The 15456-nt window shown below is 40.8% G+C and overlaps 1 pseudogene; it reads left to right on the top strand.

Annotated features, from left to right (window-relative positions):
• The first annotated feature begins 13397 nt into the window (after positions 1–13397).
• Positions 13398–14980, top strand: LOC100341767 (eukaryotic translation initiation factor 5 pseudogene; annotated as a pseudogene).
• The last annotated feature ends 476 nt before the right edge of the window (positions 14981–15456 follow it).

The raw sequence follows: 15456 nt of genomic DNA, 5'->3' as shown, positions 1-15456 counted from the left end.
CAGATGAACTCAATTCATCTGAGTCTATGACTTTATTATCTTTCATGCTAGGTAAGAAATCGTGTAGATTTGGGACATTGTGATTTATGGTAATCCTACAAAAAGGAATACCTTTAGAACAGATGAATTATACATATAATCATGTATAATAATTTATCATATAAATAAAGCCTGTTTATCTGTAAAGATTTTATTGATAGTCTTACTGATTTAATTACCAGATGTGAATTGTTTCAGGAGCCTTTAATTTTGCCTTTGAACTTGATCTCCTGAGATCCTTTAATTTCTTAAGCATTATTGAGTGGCATTTATGCATTGAGGTGCCAGAGTAATATTAATCAATAGGAGATTGAAGAAGATAATTCATTGCCACTATCTTAGTAACCAAAAGAACAGGGGAGCTTATATCTAAAAATCTATTGTTAAATGATGGTAACAATGTATAATGCTTTAAATTTACAATGTATATTTGTATACATGATCTTATGTGATCTTCCCAATTAGCCAGTGAACCAGTTACCACCCCATTTTTATATGTGAAAATTTTTACAAAAGGTATTTGCCCAAATTTACAACTAATAATTGGCCCATCAAGGCTATATGTCAGGTTCCCTAATTGGAAACTTTTTGTTCTTTCCATGGTGTAAACAATTCTGGAGTCAGCATTTGGCCTAGTGGTTAGGACACTGGTTGGAATGTCCATGTCCCATATTGGAGTTAATACATTCAGTGCGTGGTTCCTCTCCTGATCCTACATTCCTGCTAATGCAGATCCTGGAAGGTGGCAGATGATGGCTCAAGTAATTGAGTCCCTTCAGCCCACTTGGGAGAACTGAATGGAGTTCCCTGCACCTGGCTTCAGCCTGGAGGAATTCTGGCCTTTCTGGTCATTTGGAGTGTGAACCAGTGGATAGGAGTTCTGTCTTTCTGCCTCATATATGCATAAGTAAGAAATTTAAGAAATTCGATATAATCACGTTTTCTTTGTAAACTGTTTGACTAGGAGGCCAGCACTGTGGCATAGCAGGTGGGGCCACCATTTCAGTGTCAGCATCTCATGTGGGCACTGGTTCAAGTTCCGGCTGCTCCACTTCAGATCCAGCTCTCTGTTATGGACTGCGAGGGCGGTGGAGGATGGCCCAAATCCTTGGGCCCCTGTACCCATGTGAGAGACCCGGAGTAAGCTCCTGGCTCCTGGCTTTGGATCTGCACAGTTCTGGCCATTGCAGTCAACTGGGGAGTGAACCAGTGGATGGAGGACCTCTCTCTCTCTGTGCCTCTCTTGTGTAACTCTGACTTTCAAATGAATAATAAATAAATCTTTTTTAAAATGCTTGGCTAAACAGATTCATAGATAATACGATAGTTAGGATTGTCAGATTTTTTTTTTCTTTTTTGGACAGGCAGAGTGGATAGTGAGAGAGAGACAGAGAGAAAGGTCTTCCTTTTCCACTGGTTCACCCCACAATGGGCACTACGGCCAGTGCACTGCAGCCAGCGCACAGCGCTGATCCGAAGCCAGGAGCCAGGTGCTTCTCTTGGTCTCCCATGCAGGCACAAGGCCCAAGGACTTGGGCCATCCTCCACTGCACCCCCGGGGCCACAGCAGAGAGCTGGTCTGGAAGAGGAGCAACTGAACAGAATCCGGCACCCCGACCAGGACTAGAACTGGTGTGCTGGCGCTGAAGGTGGAGGATTAGCCTAGTGAGCTGCGGCGCCAGACAGGATTGTCAGTTTTAAAGGACAGTATTTCACCAAATTTAAATATTCACATTGTATAGGTCCTTGCCATCTCTACATTGCAGTAAAGTCTTCAAAGGATAAGGTGAAAGAATAGATATTTCAAATATGTGTTAACAGAAATATAAGAAGAGGGCCAGACCGCGGCTCACTAGGTTAATCCTCCACCTGCGACGCCAGCTCCCCAGATTCTAGTCCCGGTTGGGGCTCCGGATTCTGTCCTGGTTGCTCCTCTTCTAGCCCAGCTCTCTGCTGTGGCCTGGGAGTGCAGTGGACGATGGCCCAAGTCCTTGGGCTTTCACCTGCATGGGAGACTAGGAGGAAGCACCTGGCTCCTGGATTTGGATGGGCGCAGCACCAGCTGTGGCAGCCATTTGTGGGGTGAACCAACGGTAGGAAGACCTTTCTCTCTGTCTCTCTCTCTCGCACTGTCAAACTCTGCCTGTCAAAAAAAATATATAAGAAGAGGAGGAATAAGAAGTAATTATTCTCACTGCCAAGTATTTCTTCAAATATAGAAAAGTTTTCTGTAGACTCCATTGAGTAACACTCATTAAATGAACATTAATTCATTAAAATTAAACTTTCACAAAACTTAGTAGAAATCATACAGAGTTAAAAAGAGGCAAAAGCAATGAAGAGGCATCTGGTCTAAATACAGTTATTGCATATAGTAAGATGACTTTATAATCTCTTTAATTCTAAATTATTTATAAACCATTTGCATTTGCTCTGTTAGTGTTCAAAGAAACTGTGATTTAATTGATTTAAATAAAGGCTTACTGAGTACAAGTGTATGCAGGGCATGTATGTAGTAAATGGAAGTGTGTGTAACTGCAAAAACTCATGGCACCTATTCTCTAGTGACAATACACTAGGTAAATACTCATGGAATGGCAGGTTTCAGCAGTAGCTGCACTAGAAGTATGATATGAAACAGAGGAACTGGGGAAAAAGAGATTTAATCCAAACTTGAACTGAGAACACTTTGAGGAGGAAATTTAAGTGAACATGGTCTTCAAATGTTGAAGGATAATGAAAACATGTATTTCAATTTAAAGATGATGCATTTAACTGTCTTTTAAATCTTGATTTGTTAAGCTCAATTTTCTAATCCAATCTCTCAGCAGTAGCTATAATTAACTATAAATCTATTGACTGTTAATGGAATGTGCATATGAATTATGACCAATATGTTAAGCTCTACAAGAGTTTTCAATCAATAGCACCCATCTTCTCCACTAAACAAAATGTGAGTGAAACAAAGAGTGAAGACAAGTTCAAACAAACCTCATAATACTGATGGAGGCCAAGCTAGAGGGTGGCTGATCAACGTGTGAACAAAATGCACCTATTAAGCACAGCTCAGAATAAGGAAATTCATTCAGCAGTCACCACAGTTCTGGTTTTTCTACCAACATTCACCTTCTCTCCCAGAGCAGAGCAGAGAGAAGGGAACAGTGCTCTCTCTAGGCAGGCAGCAGACTCTCAACAGGAGGAAGTTGAACATCCTGCTAAGCATAGGAGGTTACCTTACCTAACTCATTGGCAAATAAATCACTTCCAACACTGGACCAGGAGAATGGTGAACGAAAAGAACAGGAAGGGCCAGGAGTGCTGAGAGAATGCGCCTCCTCAAAGAAATCAGGAGTGGGGAAATTGTGATCTAACTTTAATATCCCACAAGATGAGTCTGATTATTTTGTGTATTATTTGTAGTTTCCCTGTCATAAATTACCCATTATTATACATTTTTAAAGAATGGTCCATTTTTCTACAATGTGCACAGTTTTCTTTTGTGTATTTATTAGGTCCCAAACAGTAATATGGCAGATGTAAGGGTGAGAGGTATAGTTAGTACCTGTTGCCTCCAACATGCAGCCTCCCAATTCATTGTTCTTTACATTTTATAATCTACTTCTCCTCCTCAGTGGAAATAGGCTTGGTTTCTATACGTGGAACTAAAAGATAAAAAGAAAAAGAATAGGTGAAATAGAGAAAAGTAGCAAAAGAAAAATTGGTATGGAGGAAGTCTAGAAACAAATTTTAGCATTTTTCCTACATCAGTGAGTGACTGAACAGATGAATAGGCATCCAGCAGGCCAGAGTAGTGGTCATGTTCATTGGCTCCACAGAAATGTTAATGAGATGACATAAGTTGCTTCTTGGAGAATTTATATATTTCCACATTGTTCATCTATATGGACTACTTGTTTCAGTTCTTTCAAAATTTTACTTCCTTAATTTTTATTTATTTGAAAGAGTGATGGAGGGAGAGATGGACATGGAGAGATACAGAGAGTGCTCTTCCAATGTTGAGTCACTCTCCAAATACCCAGAACACCTGCGGCTGGACACAGCCAAAGCCAGCAGCCAGAAATTCAGTCTGGGTCTATCACATCAGTGATAGCCATTGCTGCTTCCTCCTAGGGTACACATTAGCAGGAAGCTGGAATTGAAAGTGGAGCTAGAACATAAACATCAGGTATCTAAAGGATCCAACATGGATAAGGGTATTTCAAGCAGCATCGTGACCAGTTTGCCAAATGCCCACCCTTAGTTTTGGTTCTTTTATACAAAACTGTCTTTTATATGCTGACTTGGACCATCACCATTTGTATCTAGGGACTGAACTTTAGGAATTCTCTTTTTACTGTATGAATTATCCTTATCACATTCCAATATGTGGCAGCAGGTAAGTCATGATCAAGGGAAGCTCATAATTTTATGCTTGTCTGAGGGATTTAGCCATCAAGTAGAATATTCGTAGAGCAAAGAGAATCATGATAGGGCAGCGGAGGCAGGAAATAGAATACATTAGGACTTTTAAATCTTTGGCCATTCAAATATCACCACCAAAACCCCTATTTCAGCTTCTGTTGATGGTGTTCTTCACACTAGTGCTTACTCACCTGCCGCAGCTTAGGTAAACTTCTCCCCGAGTGAACACTCACACCAGCACAATGTGTCCCTTTTCATAAGGAAAACAGACATTCTGGCTATTTTCAAAGAGGCATTATTTCTAGGACTAAAAACAATGAATTCTACAGTGATAGATTTTGGTTATTGTCTAGTTTTTCAAGTCAAAGTTCCACTTTAGGTAAAGCTTTTATACTTCATGAGCTGTTATCACTCTCTGTAGCTTGCCAGTATGGGAAGAATTCTGGCAGAAAAAAAATAACCTTGCTGGCCTTGAAAATGTGGTTGTTCTGCTTAGTGGAGGATGGTGACAATTTGTGCCACCTGGGAAATGTTTATAATTCCTTCCTGATGTGATGAACATTACTCCCCTGCAATCAATCCTCCCAAATCAACTCACACTATTTTTAGATCCATTCAAACTGGCTAATTACGAGAGTTTGCATGAATGATGTGACAGTGTTGTCCAAGCAGCCTTTTATTTTATTCATATGAAAGGCCAAAATAGAAAGAGAGACAGAGAGATCATGTCCATATCTGTCAGTCAGAAAGACAGATTTCCCATCCACTCATTCACTCTTCAAATGACCACAAAAGCCTGCTGGGTCCGGCCAAAGCCAGGAGCCAGGAACTCAATCTACGTCTCCCACATGGGTGGCAGGGATCCAACCCTTGAATGACCACTGGCTGCCTGAGCAGGCCTTAACAGGGAGCTGGAATGCAAAGCAGAGCCAGGAGTTGAACCCAAGCGCTCTGATAGGGGATGCAGGTGCCCCAAGGGCATCTTAACCACTATGCCAATCCCCAGTCCAAGAAGCTTTTTAGTATCTGGTTATTATTTTAGAATCGTATAATTGCAAAGACCAGAAATAGTTAAAATTATACATGACACAACACTTCACAATATTGTTGAAAATGTGTGTCTAATCTTCAAACCAGATTTTGATTAGTAATGAGAAGGGATTAAGGTGTGTCATGAATGAAAATCTTATACTAAGGGCTTTCTGAAAAATCCTAGTTACTAAAAGTTAATTTTTAATAGAAGGGAAAATTAGGTCAGCAAGAAAAATTAAAGTGCCACCAATTTGGAGGAACTTTGAAATTCTAGCTCTCACTGTAAGATGAAGATTAAAAAATTAAAGCTAATTATAAGGACCTGTAAATTACATTGGAAACCAAATGATTAAATTAGCATGGAGTAAATAGACTCTTGGTAAGGAATGACAGAAATTACCAGAAAGGATTTAGATTACCTGGAGAATGAAGCCTTTCTAAGAGGGCACCTCTGGCCGGCACCTCAGCTCACTTGGCTAATCCTCCACCTGCAGCGCCGGCACACCGGGTTCTAGTCCCAGTCGGGGCGCCAGACTCTGTCCCAGTTGCCCCTCTTCCAGGCCAGCTCTCTGCTGTGGCCAGGGAGTGCAGTGGAGGATGGCCCAAGTGCTTGGGCCCTGCACCCCATGGGAGACCAGGAGAAGTACCCGGGTCCTGGCTTTGGATCTGTGCAGCGCACTGGCCATAGCGGCCATTTGGGGGGTGAACCAATGGAAAAGGAAGACCTTTCTCTGTCTCTCTCTCTCTCTCTCACTAACTCACTAACTCTGCCTGTCCCCCACCCAAAAAAAAAGAGGGCACCTGTGACCAGCCTTCCTGTGAACTCAGACACAGCTGGAGACCAGCAGAGATGAATTTGGAAGAGAGGGTTTTGGTTTTTCCTGGGATGTGGGTGTAAATTCCAAAGACAAGCTACCTTGAGCTTGAGCTTGACCTTGGACAACAACCTGGACTAGGTTTTTAAATGGATGATTTGTGAGCCTCTGTGAGGAGAATTTTTGAAGTGCTGCCACGTAGCCTACTGCAGAGCTGCTAAAAGTGGAAGGGCCCACCCAGGATACATTAAGTTTTTATGGTTGGGCTCATTCCTGCTAAAGAATCACATGATATCATGTAAAAGGGATAATCATTATGATTATCACAGCAAACACAGATTCCAGGATTTTCTGTACTCATTAAAGCATTCAAGACCCAGTCAGGAGAAATGAGTCACGTCATTTACTTTAACAGAGAGAGTTTACTTTTTAAAAATTGTTAAGTAGAAATCAAGTTCTTAACTAGCTGTATTTATTTCCTAGGGCTGCTACAACGAAGTACCAAGAACTGCATGCCTTCCATGGAAATGTATTGTCTCGCAAAAAAACTGATAATAGTTCTGGAATCTTGACATCCAAGATCAAGGTCTCAGCATCATTTCTTCCTCTGGAAGGCTAGGAGGAAGAATCTGCCCCACACCTCTCTCCCAGCTTCTGGTGCTTTGCTGCGCTGTTCCGCCCCCCCTTGGCTGGTAGGCACAGCACACTAACCTCCACATGCTCTTCTCCCTGTCTGCCTGGCTGTCTCTGTGTCCAGGGTTTCCCTTTTCATAAGGGCACAGATATGTTGGATTAGAACTCACTACAATGGCCTCATCTTGGTCATCTGCAAAGACCCTGTTCTCAAATAAGATCACAGGCAGAGATACCAGCAGTTAGGACTCCAACATCGGACACTGTGAGGCAATCCAACACCAGAAGTTTTCACAGCAGTGTTTATGCAGGAAGAGCTATGACCTCTGGCACTGGAAGAGCAAAGAGTGGTTGAAACGATCCAACGGAGCTTGGAAGAGCGGCCCCCCCGGAGCTCAAACTCCGACTCCAGGGCAAGGGGCAATGGCACTCAGCTGGTGCTGAAGTCTCTGAGGGAGGGCACCATGAGACTGCTTCTGCAAGCATTGCAAAACCCATAAAGACGGAGCAAACTGAAAACTGGATTCAGCAGCTGCCAAAAAAAGCGACGATTGCTCCAATAAAGAGAAAGGAAGTCCCGGGCATGATGTTCACAGGAGCTGCAAGCAGACAGAAGCAAATCCCTCTTTATTCTTCACCCTTTGTGCCCCTGTAGGTAGGCAGAACCTAGTAGGATGGCATCGATAGCAGAATGGAGTCCTGAAGTCCCAGACCCTGCCTCACAAAGCAAAGTGGGAAAGTGGGGTTGTAGCCGACAAACGCTAAATGAGTCATAGGTATGCTTTTTACTTTAACTTGATTGAGGCAGGATCAGCAAATAACCCAGTGAAAGATGAAGGAAGGATGTGACCTTCCAAAGATTGTCCCAAAAGAGTCACAAAATCCCTAGGTTCCTAATTTATAAAATGGGTATTATAATAATAATAAGTATCTCATAGGGTTGCTATGAGAAGACATGAAATGCACGCAGGACAGTAGGTGGCAGAGAATAAAAGCTCAGGACTTAATCATTGTTAACTATTGTTACTATCTGTTTATTGTATAATCAAATATTGAAGTGTTAACAACATACTTCAAGGTCTTTATCATCCTATACCATGAATTTACGAGTCTTAAGACAGGAGTCAGGTGTTTCCTCACTGCTAAGGTAGCACCTACAAGTAAATGTAAAGTTTCTCGATTTTTTTCATGAATTAAAATAGAATATCTCAACCATCTAAGAACATTTTGTATCCCATGGCTGCTGACTGCTTATTGAGCTTTACATAAACTTTGAAAGAGGAGTTTCTTCTGCATGGGACCAGTGTGACTAAAAATGCTAGAATGGCAAGTAGGTTTGATGTGACTAGCTGTTACTAATTGGTAATGGCAACCTGGGATGCTGAGTTGGGAAATCTGAGGCTCCGTCTGGGATCAGAAGTAAGAAGTTCGGGTCACTTAGCGTTCTCCAACAAAGGCACAAGAGGCTTGCTTTGCTGAGACTCCTGTCTGCCCCTTGACATGATCAGCATTGATGGGGAGAACATGACTTTCAGATTCAAAACTGCATTCAAGTTCTGTTTCTCTTTCCAAGCTGAGAATGGAGGTAATAACACCTCAAAGGATTGTGTTAAGGATTAAACTTAAAGAAATGAAAACTCTCTACCATCTATATGAAACACAGTGTAAGTTGCTTCTCATGCAGTAAGTGTTTTGACAAAGATACATGATAAACCAATAACTATGTGTATACTCATGATATTTCACAGTGTCAGTATGACTTGATCAACTATATAAAGGAATCAGTGTGAAACACATTTTCTTAAATGAAATGATCAACACATTCCTAACTCTTTCCTGATAGTACAGAATATCCATAGTAAAGTCATTTATCTCCCCAAATATAAAGGAAACCTTTTTTTGGCTAATGAGTGAATATGGATGAAATTTGAACTTCTCTACACATAAGTTACTATAGAATCTATAGACCACACAGGTTGAATGTTATTTGTTTGATTTCTCCTCCTTTGTGGAATTAGGGAACAATTTTCTCTTTTTACAGATGTGAAAGTAAGTAAAACATAATTGCTTTTCATTGCCTGACTAGCAAATGGAAAAATTTTCTGGATAAAAATAAGTAGCTTTCACAGGCCAAGATTTTGTGAGAACAGGCTGTTTTGTTGTTTTGTGAAAAGGTCAATGTGCCTGTTATAACAAGTGAATTTCATGAAGTTCTTGTAATTCTGTAAAGTGCCCCACATAAGTGCATTCTCCTCCCCTAGATTTTTGTAACATTTTCTCAAAAGTATGCTTCATAGAAACACAACTCAAAGTATACTTTAAAAATATGGTGAATTTATAAATGTGCATTGGACATGTATGGCAATTCTCAGATCTTCAATTTTTGTCTTTTCTATTTCCTTGTTTAACTAGGCAGTGCCACCTAGTGGCTGATAAAGTTATTGATATTTTACTGCATCCTAAAATTGAAAACAGGTTCTACAGCAGAAAAATATATAATTATTTTTATATTACATTGCAGTTACTCATTTAAACTTTTATCTTTGCTAATTTTCTTTTTAATTTTATCTAGTTTTTAAAATCATAAGTCATAACAAATGCTGTCCACTGCTAAATATACTTGTTTATGTCCTTTAGCATTATTGGAAAAATTGTTCCAGTAATTTTGACAAAGTGACCTTTTAAAAAAACGTAAAGAGCTTTTGAGGAATTTGTCCCTTTAAGTATCTTAATGTACTAACTAAAATTATCTTATTGCATGTATATCTCAAAGTAGTTTCATATTTGTAACAAACGATAGTCCAGGCACTTTAAAAATGATGTTACTTATTTAACACCATAAGAATTAATAACAACTATTTGGAGAAATACTTTTAAGGTGTTACTCTCTCATTTTAGTGTTAAACCCAATTTTGAGCTTCAAAAAAGGCATTTCTTTCACAGTGTAATGCTACTGCCCTCTTGTGGTTCAAAATGTTTACTTCCCTCTGGAAATAAACTATTTTCACATTTGTCCAAGAAACATGAAGATATCTCAAAAAGTCCATGAGAAATGAAATTAAAATGTAAGCTTATTTTGGCCCAAGGAGTTTTTGAAATCCATGCACATGTAAAGTCTCCAAAAGGTCCGTGGAAATTGCTTACTTAAGAAAAAATTTTGCATAGATTTTTAAAAATTGGCACGAAAATAAACTTATCTTTTCATTCAATTTTTGCATGAGTTTTGAAATATCCTCACATAGTAGTCTACCAACTACCACAGCTGAAAATGAATATCTAGTTATGAATTCAATAGGCGGTTAATAAAAGCCAACAATTAACTTCCATCAACCTCTTACTTGGTGGAAGTGTCTAACCACAACCTCCTCAGGTCACTTTTAACATCGTCCATTGGTCCCATGAAATATCTTTTGCAAAGGCTGTGGTAAAGTAATCTCTTTAAAACTAGTATGAGTAATTCCACACTTCTCTAGTGATAGATGAAGAATAAATTGCCTTAACACTTTTAAAATGCTTTTTAATTTTGCTTTTGTTTTAACCTGGGATGAGTTCAGGAGTGTGTTCCAAGGTCCAGACGTGCGTTCACCTAGCTAAAACACTTTGGCCCTTGCGACTGTGGCACTGAATGGAAAACAAGCTCTAGATACACATTCCAACTGGAAGAGCCAAGCGTTGCCTTTTCCTTCTCACGTTGGCTCTGATGCTGTGCCGCTAGAAATGAATGTGCTTTGCAGAATTCCGCATATGAACAGAACTGATTCTATAAGAGCTCGCTCTGGCTCTGTGTTTACATCTCTCACCTTGCATGTGAGTGTTATCACGGATTAAAGGAAAACAAGAACTAAACAAAGGGACAATTCTGCCTTTGCCCGAATCTCCAGGCACTGGGGGACCAGAGTTTATCATCATTTTCCACCTCTGTCTGAAATTCCCATTGACTACCTCTACTCTCCAATAGCCTACAATGCATTTCCATTTAGAAATTTTTAGAATTTTGTCTTTACTAAAAAGTAGGGGAAATAATCAACTATATTCTGCCTTTATTTATTTAGTTCCAGAGCAAGCAAGCAGAGTCAACAGTAAAAACCAGTGGTTGGTTGGGGTTTAGCATCCTACCTAACTCTTAGCCTGGCATTCCTGCCTTTTTTGAGTTTAGAATGCTTCCGTCCCCTTGCAGACCAGGGTCTTTTAATGCAAGGCTTCAATCAAGTGTTGTTTTTTGATTTTAATGAGAGCATGTTCCCTTTCACTCTTACCTATCCTTTCCCCAAGAAATTTCCATGGTTTCTTCAATGCCATGAGTAGTCTTACTTGGAGGAAGAAGACAGGATGGGGAGAGAGGATGTGGACTAGTGTGGCTCCACGTGCTCAGGGCTGCTCTCACAAGGCTCCACTGCCAGCTCTGCAGGGTTAACTTGAAAATGGGACCTGGTGCAGGGGCTCAACTTGGCTGGCTGAGGACCCTACCTGTGCACAGCACATCCTGTCAATGCCCGGAAAGCGTCTGCTATATCCTTCACACACTGCTGCTGGTCAGCAGAACACGCTCCAGAGGTCACGTGGTCTAGCTTCCACCTGGGATTGGTAACCAGGCCCGGTTGACAGGAAGAAGAGACACCTAAACAGCTCATCTGGGCATGTTCCTTTCGCTCAGCTTCTCCCTGGCCCACACACTGCTCTGCCACCTGCCCTGACGGCAAGGGCCCCCAGACTTCCCAGCAGGGCTCTTGTAAACCTTGTGGAGACCAAGCAAGACCCAGCCTCCTGTTGAACCCATCTGCATCCTCATCCATACTGCCAGTATTGTCCTCTCCTTGCACACCTAGGCTTGCTGGGGTCACTCAGTTTTACAAGATAAACTAGACATTGCTTAGCAATAAGACCTAGGAGGTGTGCAGAACACAAGCAGTTACCTGGATCGAGAGAGATGGAAGTTACAGCAAAAGAAAGGCTCAAAGGTAATCTCTGAGGTCCTGGTAAAAAAAATCCACTCCAAAACGGGTGTGAGGGAATTTGGCTTTTATTTTAGAATTTAACTTTAAATTTTGCATGCATTTTGCACATTTTCCTGTTAATTTAAAAACTGGGGAAATATATGCTATTAGCTAACATGATACTAAGTGAAAGAAATCAGATGCAAAAGAGCACATATTTCACTCTTTATATGAAATTAAAAACAGTCAAAAACTGCATTGTGAAAAGTTAAGGCAATGGTTATCCCTAAGGAATAGCAACTGCAAGGAGACACGTGGAGAGAATTCTGGGATGCTGGCAATATTCTGTTCTTAACATGGACGCTGACCAAATGGCCATGCTCATTTCATGACAATTCATTAAGCTGTCTTTAAAATAAATTAATAAGAATAAAGTTTAAAAAGTAAAATTTAAAAATTTGCTTGAAAAATTTTACTTGAAACATATCTATTGGTTATTTTTAAAAGGGGAGAGAAAAAGACTTCTCAAACCACATAAAAATTCAGTAGAATATTTTCCTTGCCTCTAAGTCTGGGCCCTCTTAAAGTGCAAATTTCCTTTGTTATATATCAGGGTTTACTTTTGCTACATCAAGCTTAAGGATCTGTGGCCATGGTTTTCTTAGTTTGCCTTATATTTCCATCTCATGAACAGGATTACCTTCTACTCCAAAAGCAGAAACCACTTACTCCCTCCTTTTTATGTCATTCACATTGAATTAAGCACCCAAGTTCTAGGGGCCGGAGACAGAAGCTCATTGAAAGCAGGTGTAAAAGCAAGAGCATCAGGGAGCTACTGAGCAGCCATTGGTACCTATACTGTGGACTCACAGCACACAAGTGTGGGGAGCAACTCGGACTAGACTAAATTACTGGAATTAAGACTTATTCTGTGCATCTGCTCTCCCACAATATGGCGCTGGGAGAGGAGTAAACAGCTTCTACGCAGCTGTCTCTTGCCAACTTGAGTGATGACCTGCAGGAGCTGATCCTGCTCCTGATTGGAGGAGAGCAGCGTACTCGGCGTGTGGGTAGCAGAGTTGGGATTGGTGGAAGAGGACTATAAAGGAGGAGAGAGACAACATGCACCGGGAACATCTAAGAGGAACACCTGAGGAACATCTGAGCAGCCCCCGAGAGAGCCGGCCGGCGGTGTGCCACTCCCCCTCGGAAGTGGGGAAAGTGGCAGGGGGAACCGCCCTTCCACGGAGGTGGAAGGGACGGTAGCCAACCCGGGAAGAACCAGCAGCAAACCCGGGAAGGGCCGAGCAGACAAAAGAACAGCACAGGGTCCTGTGTTGTTCCTCCGCGAAGAGGGGGAGCGACAACAAGCAAGAATCTTACAGCCTCCACGGTGAAAATGTTTCATGTCAGAGACCAAGAACTCTTACAGTCTATACCATTCCTCCTTCTCCAGACAGAAGATACCAAATAGTTGCAACAATCTCTTCATTTTATTGATGAAAGCAATGGAAAAGCCAAAATGTCTGTCAATGTCAACTACAGCATATCAGACAAGGCACGATGGCTGATTGCCAAAGCTGAAGGCAAAAGAAATGAAATCAATGCAGGTTATAGTCAGCATGGTTGAGATTGCAAAGGTGCCTAACTGGCCTTTAATGTACTCCACCAATTATTTTGGTTGGGAGCTAGGAGCACAGTCCCAGTTTGATGGGAAGAATGTCCATTGCACCATCAATGTATCTCATGAGGTGAATAAGCTGCAAGATATGTTGGATGCATTCATTAAAAAATGTGTTTTCTGTCCTGAGTGTGAGAATCCTGAAGCAGATATGCATGTCATTCCAAAGAGGAAAGTGATAGGTAATTCTTGTAAATCTGGTTGCTTTTGAGGCATGCTTGACCCACATCATAAACTTTACATATTCATTTTTAAAAACCCACCTGAGAATAGTGACAGTGGCACAGAAAAAAAAAAAAAGGAAAGGAAAAATAGGAAGGGCAAAGACAAGAAAAATGGCTCCATCTGCATCAGTGAAACATCCCACCACCAAATGTACCAGCCCCCTCCACATGCTGCAGACAAAGAGGAAGAGGATGCTTGTGGAAGAGGAAGATTCGACTGGGGAAGCTCAACGGCACAGAATGGATGAAAGCAGTGACTGCAAAAGTTATAACACTCAGTGATGATTTGGAGAAAACTATTGAAGAATGGGTCAATATCCTGTTTGATTTTGTTAATATAAAGAGAGAACAGAGTGTTATTGATTCATTTGACAGGAAATCATTGTGTCCTCTTGTATTAAGTTATCTTTAATGAGAAGATTAGAGAACAAATTAAGAAATACAAATGCCATTTCTTAAGATTTTGTCACAACAAAAAAGTTCAACAGTACATTCTTTATGGTTTGGAGTATTTCATAGCAATTCATTAAGCTCTGCCCATCTCCAAGATTCCAAATACCTTGAAGGAGATATAGGATACCAACCATTTGGAATAAGAGATCATCATCAGCTGGTTGGAAAAGGCTTCTAAGAAATATTTCTCAAAAGAACTTGTTAAAGAAAATTGTATTGGGGCCAGCGCTGTGGCACAGCAGGTTAATGCCCTGTGGCCTGAAGTGCTGGCATCCCATATGGGCGCCGATTTGAGACCCAGCTGCTCCACTTTTAATCCAGCTCTCTGCTATGGCCTGGGAAAGCAGTGAAAAATGGCCCAGTCCTTGGGCCCCTGCACCCAGGTGGGAGACCCAGAGGAGGCTCCTGGTTCTTGGCTTCAGATTGGCGCAGCTCAGATCATTGTGGCCAATTGGGGAGTGAACCAGCGGATGGAAGACTCTCTCTGCCTCTCCTCTCTCTGTAACTCTGACTTTCAAATAAATAAATAAATATTTTTTAAAAAGAGAGAGAGAATTGTATCAAAGCAGAACCAATTTAAATGGTTAGATCAGGTAGAGGAAGAATGTTCTGGTGGTGAAGATGATGAAGATGATAAAAATATTGGAGATGGTGTTTTTGAATACTGGCGGTGTACCAAAAGTTGAAACTCTGAAGTCTGACGAAGAGGATGATGAGACTGATATTGATGCACCTAGCTTACTGTAATGTTGCAACTTATCCATTAGCAGATGTGCAAAAGCTAAAATAACTTTATGCCATGCTACACTTTATATTAAAAATCTCTTACTGTAAGTGATCTGTAATTAAGTCCAGTGAGACATCTAGGTAGTCTGTATACATCATTGAACAGATACAGTGTGTTTGTTTCTGAAAAACTAGTGGTGGTCACATTAGGACAATATTTATACAGTTACAGAGTCAAGATTTAATGTTAGTCATTCCTAAGACTTTTGACACTGAATAATTTTGGTTGAAGTAATTGGTTCCTTTTTATAATATACCATCATTTAACCTGATGTGATTCTAGGATGCCTGTTAGATGTTGTTAGGTGCGGAGACCACAATGGGGACTTCAGCAGAATGTGAGCACACACATTTTTAATGACCTTATTCAACCATTAAGAAATATAATGCTTTTAAAAGTTTCATCTCTGGTCCCAAAACTTGGTACTTGGCAATGT

Source organism: Oryctolagus cuniculus, chromosome 6 (genome assembly GCF_964237555.1).
Source record: "Oryctolagus cuniculus chromosome 6, mOryCun1.1, whole genome shotgun sequence".
NCBI classification, from domain to species: Eukaryota; Metazoa; Chordata; class Mammalia; order Lagomorpha; family Leporidae; genus Oryctolagus; species Oryctolagus cuniculus.
Note: the sequence above shows the minus strand (reverse complement) of the source record. Positions and strands in the feature narration are given on the sequence as shown.